Below are 15,692 nucleotides of genomic sequence, written 5' to 3'. Positions count from 1 at the left end.
TGTAAGAACTTCCTAGCTCCGACACAGTCTTGATCCGGCCCCAGTTCCCAGCACATGCGCCCGGCCCACACTTGGCAAAGAGAAGGCTATTTGGAGACCCTGCTCTTGCCTCATACATTCCTTTTACTTATCCCTTCACTTGGGACTTCATTTTGCCTTTGCTACTTGTGTTAGAATACAAAAGACAAGCAAGGACACAGATGCCACAGATGAGAAAGTGATGTGGACGGTGTCTCGTCCCTGAATTACAGCAATTCCTTAGGAGATACTCTGGTAAGTCGGCTTCGGCCAATCATATTAGGAGAGAATGGAGAAGGCTACCTTTTCAGTTTCGAACTCCACTGCGGATCACGCTGAGCTGCTCACCAAAAGGCTGGTCGGTTGAATCCACTAGTTGCTCCACGAGAGAAATACGCACATTCTTTCCCTGTGATGCCTTGGAAACCAGTAGGAGGTCACCATGAATCAGAATGACTGGAAGGCAGGGGCTTGGACCTTCTCTGTGCACATGCGAACAGAGACATTATCCACCAATTTTCAGTCCCAATCCCAATAGCTGTGATTATGGTAAATGTCAAACCCACATAATGTTACTTCACATGGCGAAAGTTGCAAAACTCACAAATGTAATTAAGGGTACTAATTGGCTGACTTGGAGTTCATGAAAAAGTCAGAGTCTCTTGGTCTAATCAAATAATCCTTTCGAAGAAGAACGTGTTCTCTGACTGACAGCAGGAAGTTGGATCCCAAGCATGAGAGCACTTTGCTGCCTCGCAGAGGTCCCCATGAGCTGGAGCTGACTTCAGTGCAGACTGGGCAGGCAGAGAACCATTCCTTTATTATTTGTCTGTTTAAAAAGAATGTTTTGTTGTGGTTTAGGTTCTCATTCAACAATTCTTTGACAATTCCACAATGACATTAGTTAGATCCCTCACAATGTATACATCTCTTCACCATTTCTAACTGGGTTGGTCCATTTTCATAAAATCACCAACGACAACAACAGTGCTCCATATATTTTACAGAATTCTTATTTCACATAGAACAGTTGCTTCTGTTACTAATTCCCAGTTCATCGTATGGAAGGAGATTCCCTTCCCTCCTCTCACAGAGCAGGCAATCTCCTCCCATGAAAACCCACTGGGGAGTGAGCTATGGGTCAGTTCTGACTCAACGGCATGTATCAGTGACAAAACAGATTGCTTTTAGTGGAAAAGGACTAAAAATCCATGGACTTGCATTTTATTCATGCATGTGTACACACATGCTTAACTATAAGCACATATTTAAACTATATATATGATCAGTTGATGATCATTTTCTTCACCCCCTCCCTCCACCCTCTGTTCTTAATTATTTCCAAGTACATTCATTTAAATTAGGCCAAGACAGCATAAAGAAACAGCTACTGGTGGTGTTGTCTTTAAAACATTTCTCCCCCAAGTGTTTCTGGCTTTTGACTATTTCTACATGCCTGACCTGTTACCAAGCAGAGGAATGGTTTCTCACTGTCACCAAAATTTCACATCATCAGAGCTGCCATCCACATACTGACCACTTTATGAATAACAAAATCAGGCCTGATGACAGTCGTAGTTGAAAGCAAATCCTGACTTCCCTGTAGCTACATGGCCTCCTTTTATTAATTTTAAACAGGGGGGTCTGCAACTTTCTCTTCAGACCATGACTGTGGGTCATGCATCTGGGAAAACACTCCCTCAGGATGCAGCTATGGAGCCCGGGTGGCGCAGTGGTTAAGAACCCTGCTGCTAACCATGAAGCCAACTACTGAACCCACCAACTGCTCTGCAGACGAAAGGACCGGGCCGCCTGCTTCCATTGCGATTACAGCCGAGGAGAGCCTAGGAGGCAGCTCCGCTCTGTCCTACAGGGCAACCAAGCGTTGAGTCAACTCAAGGACACTCAGTGAGAGTATGTTTTGTACTACCCAACTGCAAGACTGGAATATGTTTTTAAAAGATACAGAAAGCAGAGGCATATGTCTGCTGAGGCCTCAGCGACCACTGACTGAGAATCTCAGGGAATAGTGCCCTATCAGAGACACTGAAGACAATCTAACTGCTTCGAATATGCCACTATCCTAAAGAAATGTCAACTGTTGAGAGCCTCCAGCTGTGGTATTGATCCAGAGGGCACAGTGATTATCTCTCCAGGTGTAGATAGCATTTCAGCCTTTCATTTGCTAACGAGAAGCCTGATGGTTTGAACCTAGCAGCTCCTCTCAGGAGAGAAAGATGTAGCAGTCCACTCCCATACAGATGACCCTAGTGATCGGAACGTGGAACATGAGAAGCATGAATGTAAGAAAACTGGACACTGTTAAGAAATAGAAAGCATAGATATTGACACACTAGGTATTGGCAAAAGGAGATGGACTGGCAGGGGACAGTTTGAATTAGACAATCGTATGAACTACTATGCCAGAGAGGGAAAGGTGAGAACAAACAGGGTCACTTTCATGGTTAAAAAAAGTCACTTCTAGATCCATCTTTAAACAGTGTTGTGAGTGACAGGATAATATCCATACACATACAAGGGAGTCTAGTGAAAACCACTATCATTCAAATATATACACCAACAACTAGAGCCAAAGAGGAGAAAACAAGGATTTCTACCAATTCTTACTGTCAGAAATTGATCAATATGCAATCAAGGCGGGTGAGGGTGGGTAGGGGCAAAACCATAGGGTTGCACAGTTTGGTTTGTGGAGGGAATGGGTGAAGGAAATGGGAAGGATTTGATGGGGACCTGAAAAGATAGGGTAATGATGGGCAAGGCCTCCCAATGGTGATTATTTTTAGAAAACATAATGTATGGTAACGATTGTATGAAACATAATATAAATGAAACACAGTGTATACAAGCTTTGTAAGCAAACCAATATAAAAGAAAAAAAGGAAAATTAAAAACTAACAATGAGTGAATGGAATGCAAGTATATTAGAAATATAACAACTGAGCCGATTTTCAGAGTATTTAAATATTAGTTCCGTCTACGTTTTACATTCCAACGGCAAATGCCATTTTTTTCCTTCATTAGAATACACATCATTAAGCATAACACACTCTCATAAATATTTCAGTTTTTATGGAAGTACTAATTGCATGTAACAAGGGACTACAACCATTGCCAGAACCTCCTAGTCCGTTTCCATTTCCAGTTTTTCTACCCTTTGCAACTATCAGGAACAAAATGTGCTAGGGCTTTTCTGTGACTCTGAGGGCAGCTTTTGTATAGAGATTTTTCCCAAAGTCACTTTCGTTTAAAGCCTTAATACTGAATTTATTATGCTTACAAATTAAAAAATACTCGTCTCCCTTAAGCTTTATAACCAGGTTAGTAGTAGTTTTAATTAGAAATATAGCAAATTGTACAAAAATCCTTACAGAGGATTTTAAATGTCACCTAACAGTAAGAAATGTGATTATTTAATATTAAATATTTTAAGCCTCACTTTCAAATTTAACCTTAATTTTCATCAGTATTTTTATTGCCAAAGAACATTGCCCTGGAATGGAAATAATTCCTGTAAATGAAGAAATGCATCATATTTCTGCATATGCACATATATACATAGTTTAGATCTAAGCTTCCTCTTCAATTCCGTTCATAGACTAAGAGCACGTGATTTCTGTATTTTATTCTTTAATTTTAAATTTACTATGAAATGCAACCTGTGTCACAGATAAGTATTTTCTTTTACTCCAATTATAGTCTAACAACAACAATAAGGAGTCCAATGCCATTGCCATGGAGCTGACTCTGACTTAACACTGTTAAGAGTCTAGCAATCTGCCCATGAAGGTTGCTCGGCTGTAATCCTGATGGAAGCAAATTGTCAGGAGGTGCCACTGGGTGAGTGTGAACTGCCTCCGGGTTAGTCGGCAAATCCAAGGTGTTGGCACCACCCAGGGCCCTTCTGCTCCAGGGATACCATCAGATGGCTCGGGGTCAGGGACGAAGGACGGAACTGGTTGCCATACATCGCAGACAGCAGCAGGTACTGTGTCTGTCTTTGTTCCTCTTTCAACCTACACCCACCAGGGCAGCAGTAGAAACTGACATTAGGGACACAGACTTTCACAGCATGAATGAGGGGTCCATGGTGAATGCTCTTGGATGAGGCTGAAAAGTTCACCCAGAGACTCTGTGGAAGAAAAGTCTGGTGATCTACCTCAGATACCTCGGCCATTGAAAACACTGCAGAGCACACTTGTGCTCTGACACACATGGGGCTACAGTGGGCTGGTTTCCTTGAGGGCAACCCATTTTTTACACAGTGATCAACAAATTCTAGCAAGGGATGCTTACACAAAGGGGTGCCTCTTCCACCAACACCTACTTGAAACAACACACTAAACCTGTGTCCATAGTTTGGCAAACACCACAAAAGAACAAGTCTAGTAGAGAAGTAGAAACCCTAAGATGCTGGAGAAGCCCCCTAGCTGGCCACTGTGTCCTTCCCCGAGCCCCTGGCTCCCGGCAACCCACCCTCATGGTGCGTTCCCGCCTGGCTAGTAAGGCAGGCCCAGCCATGCTCAAGTGACACCTTTACTCTCATGGGTACTGTGTTATGGAGCCCTGGTCACACAGTGATCAGAATACTTTGTGGTAAAGCACAGAACGAGCAGCTAGAGCCCCCAGAAGCTCCACGGAGGAGCTTGTGACCGTGCACTCCTGTGAAGGTGACAGCTGGAGAAGCTCTAAGAGGAGCTCTACTCTGTTCCTCTGTCCCCCAGCGCCGCTGGGAGTCCAAATTCAATCGAAGGAATCTGGTTTTGATTGGGTGTGATGTGAAATGAGGAAGCTTTATCATGATGAGTTTAGGTTGTTGTTATTGTTGTTGTTAGATGTTGAGTCAAGTAGGACTCCTAGCAATCCTATGAACAAAAGATCTGAACCTAGTCCTGTCCTGCGCCATCTCACACCTCCTGACACACTAGAACCAACTGTGGCAGTCACCATGTCAATCCACCTGGTTGAGGGTCTTCCTCTCCTTCGGTGACCTTCTGCCTTTCTGAGCATCATGTTCCTCTCCAAGGAACAGCCCCTCCTCGCAACATGGCCAAAGTCTGTGAGGCGAACACTCAGCATTCTTGCTTCCAAAAAGCACTCAGGCTGCACCCTCTCCAAGAAAATCTGTTCTCCTGGCTGTCCATGCGATGTTCTGTGCTCTTCTCCACCACCACAGCTCAAAGGTGTCCATTATTCTGTCCTCCTTATTCATTGTCCAGCTCTCAGTGAAGTTGGCCGATGGAGTCCATTTCTGCCATAGCCTGGGAGGGATGAGGTTTTAGATGATGGGGCATGAGAAGCTGAGTTGATGGGACATAGTGCCTGGCCAGGAGAGCGGCCCTTTCCCGGCTCTCCTTCTCCCTCTCCAAGTCTTCTTTCAGTATCAAGTGCCGCAGGCCTCAGAATTTCTCCCTCATCTTCCTCTCTCCCACTAGGTCTGCACCCGTATCAGTTCCTATGGCAGGTAGTGAGGGGGGACTTGGCCTCAATCATTTCCATCTCAATCTTTGGTATTTGACTGGGGGCTGGAACCTGGGTTGCTGGGAACTTGAAAAACTAAATGATGTCTTCTGAAGACTTGCTCTGGACTGCCAGGGCAGCATGCTGTTCACAGATGGGTGGTTTTCGGGAAATGTTGATCCCTTGGTCAGGCCTGTGAAAATGGTGGGGAGGGCGTGAGGTGGTAGCAGCGGACATTGGGGCGCCGACAGAGGCCTGGCCAGTGGCCATCCTGGGAGCCCTCTGTTGATGGAGAGGGAGATTCCCCACGGCTTGGCCTCTCCTGTTTGTCATTGGAGCCGGAAGTGTAGAAAGGCTCTTTGGGAATGAGATCTAGCCACTCAATAGCATAAAAGGCCTTAGCCTTGGGAATGGCTGCTAAATCCCTGTAGTTCAGGATTTCATTGTCTACTTTTGCATAGACAGTGTGACTTGGCAAGCCAGGGATACTGGAACCAGGTCGAGAAGAAATACTCTCAGAGGAGGTCCTGGTAGGCCGCAGCTTCGCTGTCCTGGTGGACTGCTTACAGCCAGGATGCCAACTGATGGAATCGTGAAGACCCATTTCCTAACCTTCTGTGACCATTAGGTTGCATCTACTGCATCGTGCACAGCTGGGGTGATAATGCTTGTCACCCGTCTTCTGATCTAGCTGCTTACCTTCCAATTTGTGCTGAGCAGAGCACTCCAGGCTGCAAACTCGGACTCTAAGCAGAGGCTCTGTAAATTGCAGTACATAACGGGCCTTCTCTCTGAAGCCAAGGAAACGTGCCTCTTTCCAGTCATATTCACTTCCCAGACTGGCACGCTCAGCCTCTGTCTTCTAATAAAACACATCAGCCACCACTATGGGCTGATCTTCTGCATCAAGTGCTTCAAGTCCTCCTCACTTCCAGCAAGCATAACGCAGGCTATTGATGAGTCTCCCTCTGACTCTAATGCCACATTCCTCCTCACAGAGTCTAGCTTCTCAGATAATTCCCACAGCTTACAGACTGAATAGGTATGGAGGGAAAAATACAACTGTGACATATGCAAAGGCTTTGATTGTGTAGATCCTTACAAGTTATAGCTAACACTAAGAATGGGAATCCCAGAAGCACTTAACTGTGTTCATGTGGAATCTATATGTAGACCAGGAGGCTGTTGTGTGAAAAGAGGACAGGGACATGGCATGGTTTCAAATTAGGAGGGAACTATGCCAGGGTTATATTATGAGTTTGGGACTTTATACAAATGAAATAATAAAGTAATTCTTTCATATAGCTCTCTTCTTTTTGGTCGCTGCTGTGGTAGCTGGTTGTCCTGGAACTGGCTCTGACCTTTGTGACCTTACAGATAAAAGACAGAAATAAAATGTCACCCTTGCTGCGCCATCTGTTCCCCGGATACTCGCTTCACTCAACACATGCTCTTTCCTGACGACAAGACTGTCCCAGTGACATGCCCCAAGTGGGCGACTTTAAGTACAGCCATCCTTGTGTCTGAGAACCATGCTGGCGGTATTTAAGACTGATTTCCTCATTCCCGGGCAGGCCCTGGTTTGTCTGGTACTCTCCACCAGCACCACCAGGCTCACTCAACCTCGTAGTGCCCTTATGCAGAACAGGAGGGACACTAATGGCCACTCGGCTGTTAGAGTTCATGGTGGTAGCTGTAGAGTTTTCATCTCATTGAAGGTTCGCTGGTTTTCATTTACCTTCTATGTCACCAAACACAATGTCCTTATATAAGACCCATTTATGTTGTTGTTGCTGGGTACAATCAAGTAAGAACTGGCCCATAACTGATCCTCTGATGGCTTTTCAGAGACTCTAAATCACATGGGAGGAGACTGCCCATCGTTCTCCCAAGGAGCAGTTGGTGGATTTGAACCACATGCCTTTCAGTTGGTAGCACAACTCCATACTACTAGGCCACCAGAGCTCCCTCCACGTTGGGCCTCCCTTTAATATGTTCACTTATATTGTTATCAAAGAGCCTGCTATATAAATACCCAAGTATACCACACTTTCCTTTTCTATTAATAAATATTTGGGCCATTTCCCGTTTGGAAAGAAACCAAGAAATTAATTTATAACAGAATTAGTTACTTCTTCAAGATGAAAATTCAGACACGTATCTGTCACAACGACACCACCACTAAGGGCTGGTTTGGGAGTGAAGGTGCAGACCCTGTTCACCCAGGGTGAACGTTCTCAAACCCCTGTCTACTTTGCTGAATGCAGTATGCAGAGTAATTCTCTGCTGAAAGTCTTTTTATATTCTTCCCACCTGTGACTAGCACAATGTATGTGGCTATTTAAGAGGAATCCAGTAAGATTCTGCACCCCTAAAGGCACGCCTGTTGGGAAAATCCCAGGGGGTTAGTTGGGTGTTGGTAGCCAGAATCTACATTCATTCTGTTGATTACTTCTGCTCAACTTTGGTCTTTGATGAGAAATATGGCCTGTTCTCATGGCTGGGTAGTTTACAAAATGTCCTGGCTTAGATAATGGCTGTTCCTCACAATCTAATATTAGGAGGCTCTCAGCTAGAGGAAAATAATCCTAGCTTCCTGATTACTTCTTTGGATCTACATGAAAGAACTGTTTTGACACATTTTTCCACAGAAGCCAAGAACAGAAGTAATTTCAAAGTTTGAGGTTTGTGTAGTGGCCTAGATGTAAATTTCTTTTGAGGTGATTAAATTTCATCTTGTCTGAAGTCTAAAATAACAGGAAATAACAAAGAAACCAAGAAATGAATTTATAACAGTATAATTTACTAAGTTTAATACAAACCGATTAAAGAGTGAAGTACAGTAAGTGTCTTCAATTATATCTAAAATAAAAATACATACATTTGGTAGCATTGCAATTTAAAGGAAACATTGGTGTGTGTGGCAGCCAGTGACTCCAAATTCACCTTAAATTACCTTCTTAGGAAAAATGACTAAAATACCTGGAAATAGCCAGCAAACATGGTTAAGCCAGAGTCTTTTTGTCATGCTAATGGCTAAATAGGTGCTCAATCATTAGTTGAAAGGCTGGTGGGTGGTGGAGGCACATTGGGAGGAAAGTCTGGCAGTGGGTTCCAGAACTGTCAGAGCCTTGACAAGCCCACGGACGGACGAGCTCTCCTCCGCCCACACGGGCTCACATGCAGGGTGATCAACACCACGGCAGCCAGCAAACACAAAACCATGGTGGGCCTTTGCCAGGGCTCTCCAGGCTCACCTGTAACCTGAACATCCTCAGCGCCAGAAAGTGCTAATTATCTACAACAATGAAAATTTCTCTAGTCATTCAACATATATTCACTGAGTGCAGGCCACGTGCCTGCTCCTGAGCTAAGAAAGGTGACAGATAGTCACAGAGGTGGTGGTGACAGTGGCAACTCAAGTTGTTGCTTTGTGTCAAATGACTATAAAGGCTTCATTTATTCTCAGTTTTTCAAGAACATGCTTAAGGTATATGATTTTTTCAAAAGGAGTTCTAAAACTTTTTATTATGACTATCCAGAATTAAAATAAAAGCAGACCACCGGCCATTAAGGAGATCCTGGCACACGGTGACCTCATGTGTGTCGAACATACCTGTGCCCCAGCGCCGTGAATGGCCATGATTTCAGGAGGAAGTCACAAGGCCTATCTCCCAAGGTGCCTCTCAGTGAGTCAGCCCCCAGCCTTTGTGAGCAGCTCGGTGTGGGAGCTACCTGCAGCACCAGGGAGAGATAGGAGAAGGGAGTAGGATCTGACCGTGAAGGGGGACAACATAACAGTTCTCTGGAGGGCCGTCACACTAAGTCCTGTGGCCATATTAAACAAGGACAAGGCCTAGAGAAGAGGAAGACAGAGAAGCAAAGGCAGCGCTGAGCCTGGAAGCCTCTCAGTCAGTGACAGGGAATGTTGTACAACTTAGAGTGGATGTGAGGAAAGCTACTATGTCCAGCAGGCCATTGGGACTCTCACTTTACTTCATTAAGTAAAAGTTCAAATTTAAGCAAAGACTCTTTTTTTAAAGGCTTAATTTGTTTATAATTACTTTCTGCTCTTGAAATAGATGGCCGACTGTGAGGACGGGAAGGGAGACTATTGTCGGGTATCCACTCACAGTGTCATGGACCTTCCCTACCATATAAGACAACGGCGATTGGTCACAGGCATCGCCTCATTAGTTTCAAGAATGAACGTATTATGCTCAGAAACAAGAGGACCAGAAATTCAGGCAACTCATCACAGTTGGCCCAACTGGATCCCGAGGAAAAAGGACTGTTTTCAAACCAAGCTCAGCCTGGATCCTTCCTGAGGAGATCTCTTTCTGCAGCTCTATTGTTAGGAAAGAAGAGCAGTGAAATGCAATCCTGGTCAGAGAGGTCAGGGGTCAGGATGTCAGCCCCGCCCCCGTGCCTGGTTACTAAGGCATGTCAATCAGCATTTCTCCCCCTCTCCAGCTCTGTCCTTAAAAGAAGAAAGGTCTGTATCCTGGGAGCCTGATGGCACTATTCAAAGATGATCAGATTGGGTTTGCTTCCTGTCTGAGCATCCCTAAATAGCATACCACTTAACTAACTTTGGTTCTAGAGATGATTCCATAACTGTGAGACTAAATATCAGGTAAGATGAGAGCAAATGAGTGGAGGCTTTGTTCCCATTAGCAAGATATATCTTCACTGGACCCAATCTATAACTGATCCTGTCTGGTAGGGTTGTCAGAGGCATTAAATCGCAGGAGAAGACACTGCCCATCTTTCTCCTGTAGAACAGCTGGTGTATCCAAACCATGTACCTTTAGACTGGAAACATCATTCCTTATCACTAGGCCATCCAGAGTTCCCCGGATATAGGTATACAAATTTCTACATATAAAGATGTTGCTCCATCAGTGAAGATACATAAACAGAGAAGCATGTACCTGTATCTTCATGTATAAATATATAACCGCTTGTATCTTTATGCATGAAGATGCATCTTTACAAAAACACACACGCATGCGCACTTTCAAAAAAGAACAAGGACTTAAGTCTAATAATGTGTGCCTAACTCAGTCATGGAATTTTCCATGGTTTCCTCTGCATGTGAAAGCTCGACAATTAACAAAGAAGATAGAAGATTTGATACCCTTGAATTGTGGGGTTGATGAGGAGCATTAAATACCTCTCATTTGTTGTTGCTGTTATGTGACTCTGAACACCTCTGAACGCTGCTGTATTCTGAGCCAGCCTCATCATCTCTAACACACTTGACCCCATTGTTACAGTCGGACTCTCCACTGTTCCAAGCATTATGTCCTTCTCCAAGGACTAACCCCTCTTGACCATATGTCCAAAGTATGTGAGACAGAGTTTCACCATCCTTGCCTCCATGGTCCACCCTAGTTTCACTTTCTCCAGGATAGACTTCTTTGTTCTCCTGGTAACCCATGGGACATTCAGTAATCTTCTCCAGCACCACAACTTAAAGTCATCAATTCTTCCTCTGTCATCTTTAGTTACTGTCCAGCAAATGAATGAAAAAACCCCATAGCTTAGATCAGGCACATCTTAGTCTTTACTGACATCATTGTTCTTTAGCAGTCTAGATAGTTCCTTGACGGCAGATTTTCCAAATACAATGCATATTTTTATTTCCTGACAGTTGGTGCCAAGGGTGTTAATTGTGGATCTAAGTAAAAGGAAATATTTTAAAACTTCAATCTTTTCTCCATCTATCATGATGTTGCCTATAGGTGTGGTGGGGATGATTTTTGTTTCTTCTATGTTGAGATGCAATTCATATTGAAGGCTGTAGTTCTTGATCTTCTGCAGTAACCGCTTTAAGTTCTCACTTTCTAAGAGCAAGATTGTCATATGCATAAAGCAGGTTGTTGATGAGTCTTCCTACGATCCTAATGGCACATTCTTCAGAGTCCAGTTTCTTTAATGATTTGCTCAGCATAAAGATTTAATAATATGGGGAAAGGATATATTTCTGATGTCTATTTTAAGCCATGCAGTGTTCTCTTGCTTTGTTTAGGCAGTAGTTTCTTGGTCTAGGTTTTGCCTGAGCATGACCAAGTGCTCTGAGATTTCCATTTTTCTTAATGTTAGTCTCAAGTTGTTGTGATTCACACAGTCATAAAACACAAATAGACATCCTTCTGGTACGCTCTGCTTTTAACCATGATTCATCTGACATCAGCAATGATATCCTTAGTGCCACATCCTCTTCTAAACTCAGCTTGTATTTTGGGCAATTCTCTGTCAATTCTCTGTTCTAGCCATTTTATGTAATCTTCAGCAAGGTTTTGCTTGCATGTGTTATTAAATAATTTCCACTTTCTGTTATATCACCTTTCTTTGAAATGGGAATAAATATTAATCTCTTCCTTGCAGTTGGTCAGGTAGCTGTCTTCCAGATTTCTTAGCATAATATGGTGGGTATACTGAGGGTCACATCTGTTTATTGAAATATATCAATTGGAATTCCATCAATTCCTGGGGCCTTATTTTTTCCCAATTCCTAAAGAGCAACTCGAACTTCTTTCTTCATTACCATTGGTTCTGGATCATATGCTACTTCCTGAGATATTTCAGTGTCAACCAATCCTTCCTGGTGAAGTGACTCTGTATTCCTTCCATCTTTCTGAATCCTTCAAGATTTTGCCATATTGAGTTTGTTCTTCAGTTCTCTCAGCTTGAGAAATACCGAGCAAGTCTTTCCCTTTGACTTTCTGGCTCCAGCTCTTTGGACATTCTGTTATAATATTGTGCTTTGTCTCCATGAGCCCTTCTTTGAAATCTGGGTTTTCTTTATATCACCATTTCTTCTTTCTGTTTGGGCTTCTTGGCATTCCAGTGCACTATTTAGAGTACTTTTTCCACAGTTGTTTTGACCTTTTCTTCCTCCTCTGTCTTTCCAATGACCTTTTGTTCTCTTCATGGATGAAATCCTGGATTTCACCCTACAGCTCACCAGGTCTTCAATCACTAGTGTTCAATGCCTCAACTCTCTTCTTGAGATGGCTTTTAAATTCAGTTGGGATAGGCTCAAGGGCGAATTTTGGTTCTTGTAGATTTGTTTTCATTTTCTTTAGATTCAGTTTGAACTTGCACATGAATAGTTCATGGCCTTTCCACAATAAACACCTTCTCTGGTTTTCACAATTGATATTGAGCTTCTCCAGTGATTCTTTCCACAGATGTAGACAGTTGTATTACTGTGTATAGTCACCATTTGTGGTTTTTATAAGAGGACTGTGCAATTAATACATCATTGATTATTATTATTATCATTATTATTATTATCCTTGATTATTATTGGTTAGCCCCTCTTGAGGCTATGATGTAACCCATCTTACCTACGAGTCCGCTGCTGTTCTCCAACTCTACCAACCACAATGGCTCTAGTAATTTCTATTTTCTGAAAATTGTCCCAAGTGGATTCCTCAGCAAAGACTCACGGTACCAGTATTTCTTGAGCTCTTAAAAACTGGTAATAGTTTGTGCTAGTATAAATGGCATTTTTAAGTCTTTCAGAATTATAGAATCATTTGCATCAAGGAAATTTGTATAGAGATTTTATAACTGATCCCATTATTTAAACAACTTTTGCTTTCTATTGATTTTGTTATTAAATCTTTTCACTTTCCCATCTTAAAATACTGTTAACATTGCCTTACAAAATTTGAATATTTTCCTACTATAGAATAGGACTGGTTACAACTATCATGGCCATGTTAATAAGAAAAACGCAAGCAGGCATTCTTTCTTCTGTGGAACGCTCCAGTGGAATGTCTGGAATATTTCACCACCGATAGCAAGTGTATCCATCCATGTGGTTGAAATTATTTTTATTACTTTTATTTCTGTTTTACTTAAGAAATTTTATCAGAAATAATGGTTGGGCTCTATCTAAATCTGTCCTTGGCATTTGTTGAAATACTGAAGTTATGGCTCTCATTGAACATAATGATGTTCTGAATTCCATTAAGACTTTTCATAATACTGGGTAATTCTGGTATTCCTAAAATAGACTATTTCATCACAAGGTATTACTTCTTAATATACTGCTGGATTAAATTTTCACTTAAAGAGTTTGCATTAATATTTACATAGTTGAGATGACACACACATTTAAGTTTCTAACTTTCTGATCTCTTCAGATTTTATTATCAGACCTAATCTACCTTTATAATATGTAATACAAGTGTTCCTTCTTTCTATATGGCTCTTGTCAGTTTTAGTACCATGTGGATTAGTTGCTTTTTTAAATGAAACAGAGCAGAAATTTCCCTTTCACTGAACGCATGGAAGGAAATCGCCTATGAAATAACCGTCATCTTTCACTTTGTGGGCAGGAGGAAGAGAGTGCAGGGCATCTCCGCAGATATTCACCTGTGTGAACTCCCTTCCTCCTGTTGTTAAGTTGATCTGGACTCACAAGACCCTGTAGGACAGAAGGGAACTGCCCGTACATTTCCAAAGCCGGAAATCTATAAGGCAGCTGCCAGCCTTGTCTTGCTCTTAAAGACAGACTATGGGTTTGAAGTGATGGGCTTCTGGTTAGCAGTCAAGTGCTTCGATCCCTGCACCACTTTATAGCGGTGGAAAAGATGCACTTCATATTCACTTAGCCTATTGTTTTCCCTTGGCCAATTTCCCACTCTTAATTATTTTTATATCATATCAGTGTCTCTTCTTCCCCTCTCCTGCTTAGACAAATTTGCAAAACCCTGTTATAGGTTCAGAGCAATTATCTTCACTTGGGAAGTCTGAGCCCAAGATGAAGCATTATGTTTGTTCCTGGAATACAAACTCCATTACATGCCATCTAATATAAATTCTGTCCTCATCTACAACAACTAATTCTATTATCACTTGGATTTTGAGGATAAATTGTACTCAGAAAGTTACTAGGAGCAAAATATGAGCCCCTCCAAATACGGCATCTTAGCTATGGCAATCAAGAAACCGCGACGGTTCAGGTTAAAATCAACTGCTTGGTTGATAGGCCAGAATTAAATGGTTGGAGAAAATGTTAATAAACCAGCTTAACCCCAGAAGAGTGTCAGCGACATGGGCCTTACATTGTTAACAGCACCTAAATGGGTAGGAGTTTTCTTCCAGTACCTGGAAACCACTATCCATCTGAGCAGATGAACTGGTCAGGCCGGCCGTGAACAAGTGAAGTTCAGATATGCACCTTTGCAGCTTTATTCTAGCCTTGTTTATTAATACAAATGAAAGTGGAAACCACATTCATGACCGATATACCTAGGAGAACGCCAAACCTTCCCACATGCTTCGACTTGCATTTTGTACATTAGCATTTTCCATAAACTCCCTGGAATTAAATGTCTTCTTTCATTCTTTTTATTTAAAGACTTGTTTTTCAGAGAACATGCTGATTCCGGAGTTTAAACTATTAATATCATTTTTAATAACATTTTTTGTTAGTAAATGCAAATTCTTTAGTCATCAAAAGTGGCATGCAATACTGCATCCTTTCAAATGTGCTGGGTCTTTATGGCTAAAAAAACCCTCAAAACTGAACTACAAATTGTGTAGGTGTCTCAGGAAGGTGTGCTTTCCCTGTGGCTGCGCGCAGTGAACCCAGCGGATGGACATGAACTGCCCCACTGGGTACTCAGGATTGTCATCTTTCTAAGATCACAGCTCCATTTTTTTTTCTCCCCTGGAGCAGCAGGTGGGCTCAAACGGCCACTGTTTCAGGTACCAACTGTGCACTTCACCAATGTGCCACCAGGCTCCTTGTGTGTTGTTACTCAGTGCTGATGAGTTGCCTACAGGTTGTAGTGACTCTGAACAGCGTCTGACACTTGCCCCACCTGCACCATGCACAGGGTCTCTGCCATGCTCTTGATATGGTATGTTGTCATATGCCTTTGCACTGGAAGCGGCTCACAGCTCATCCTCTAGTGGGTTTGCAGAGACTGTAAATCACACAAAAGGAGATTGCTTATCTTTCTCCAGTACAGCAGCTGGTGGATTCAAACCACTTGCCATTGGGGTGGTTAGAGTAACCTCTTATCTCTAAGCCACAAGAACTCCCGCACAGACACAGGTATTGACACAGTATCACCTTCCTGTTTACCCAAGTGGCCTCAGGATAAACTAAAAGTGTCCACCTTTCAGTTAACAGTCCGTTTAGGACAGGATTCTGTTTGGTGGGACTG

General features: G+C 42.7%; 1 pseudogene; it reads right to left on the bottom strand.

Moving 5' to 3' along the window:
- Positions 1–5,484: 5,484 nt before the first annotated feature.
- Positions 5,485–6,220, bottom strand: LOC102844917 (annotated as a pseudogene).
- Between the last annotated feature and the right edge of the window lie 9,472 nt (positions 6,221–15,692).

This window comes from Elephantulus edwardii, unplaced genomic scaffold, assembly GCF_000299155.1.
Source record: "Elephantulus edwardii isolate Elephantulus edwardi_28Jun2011 unplaced genomic scaffold, EleEdw1.0 scaffold00115, whole genome shotgun sequence".
Classification (NCBI taxonomy): domain Eukaryota; kingdom Metazoa; phylum Chordata; class Mammalia; order Macroscelidea; family Macroscelididae; genus Elephantulus; species Elephantulus edwardii.
This window is presented reverse-complemented; position numbering and strand designations above follow the sequence as displayed.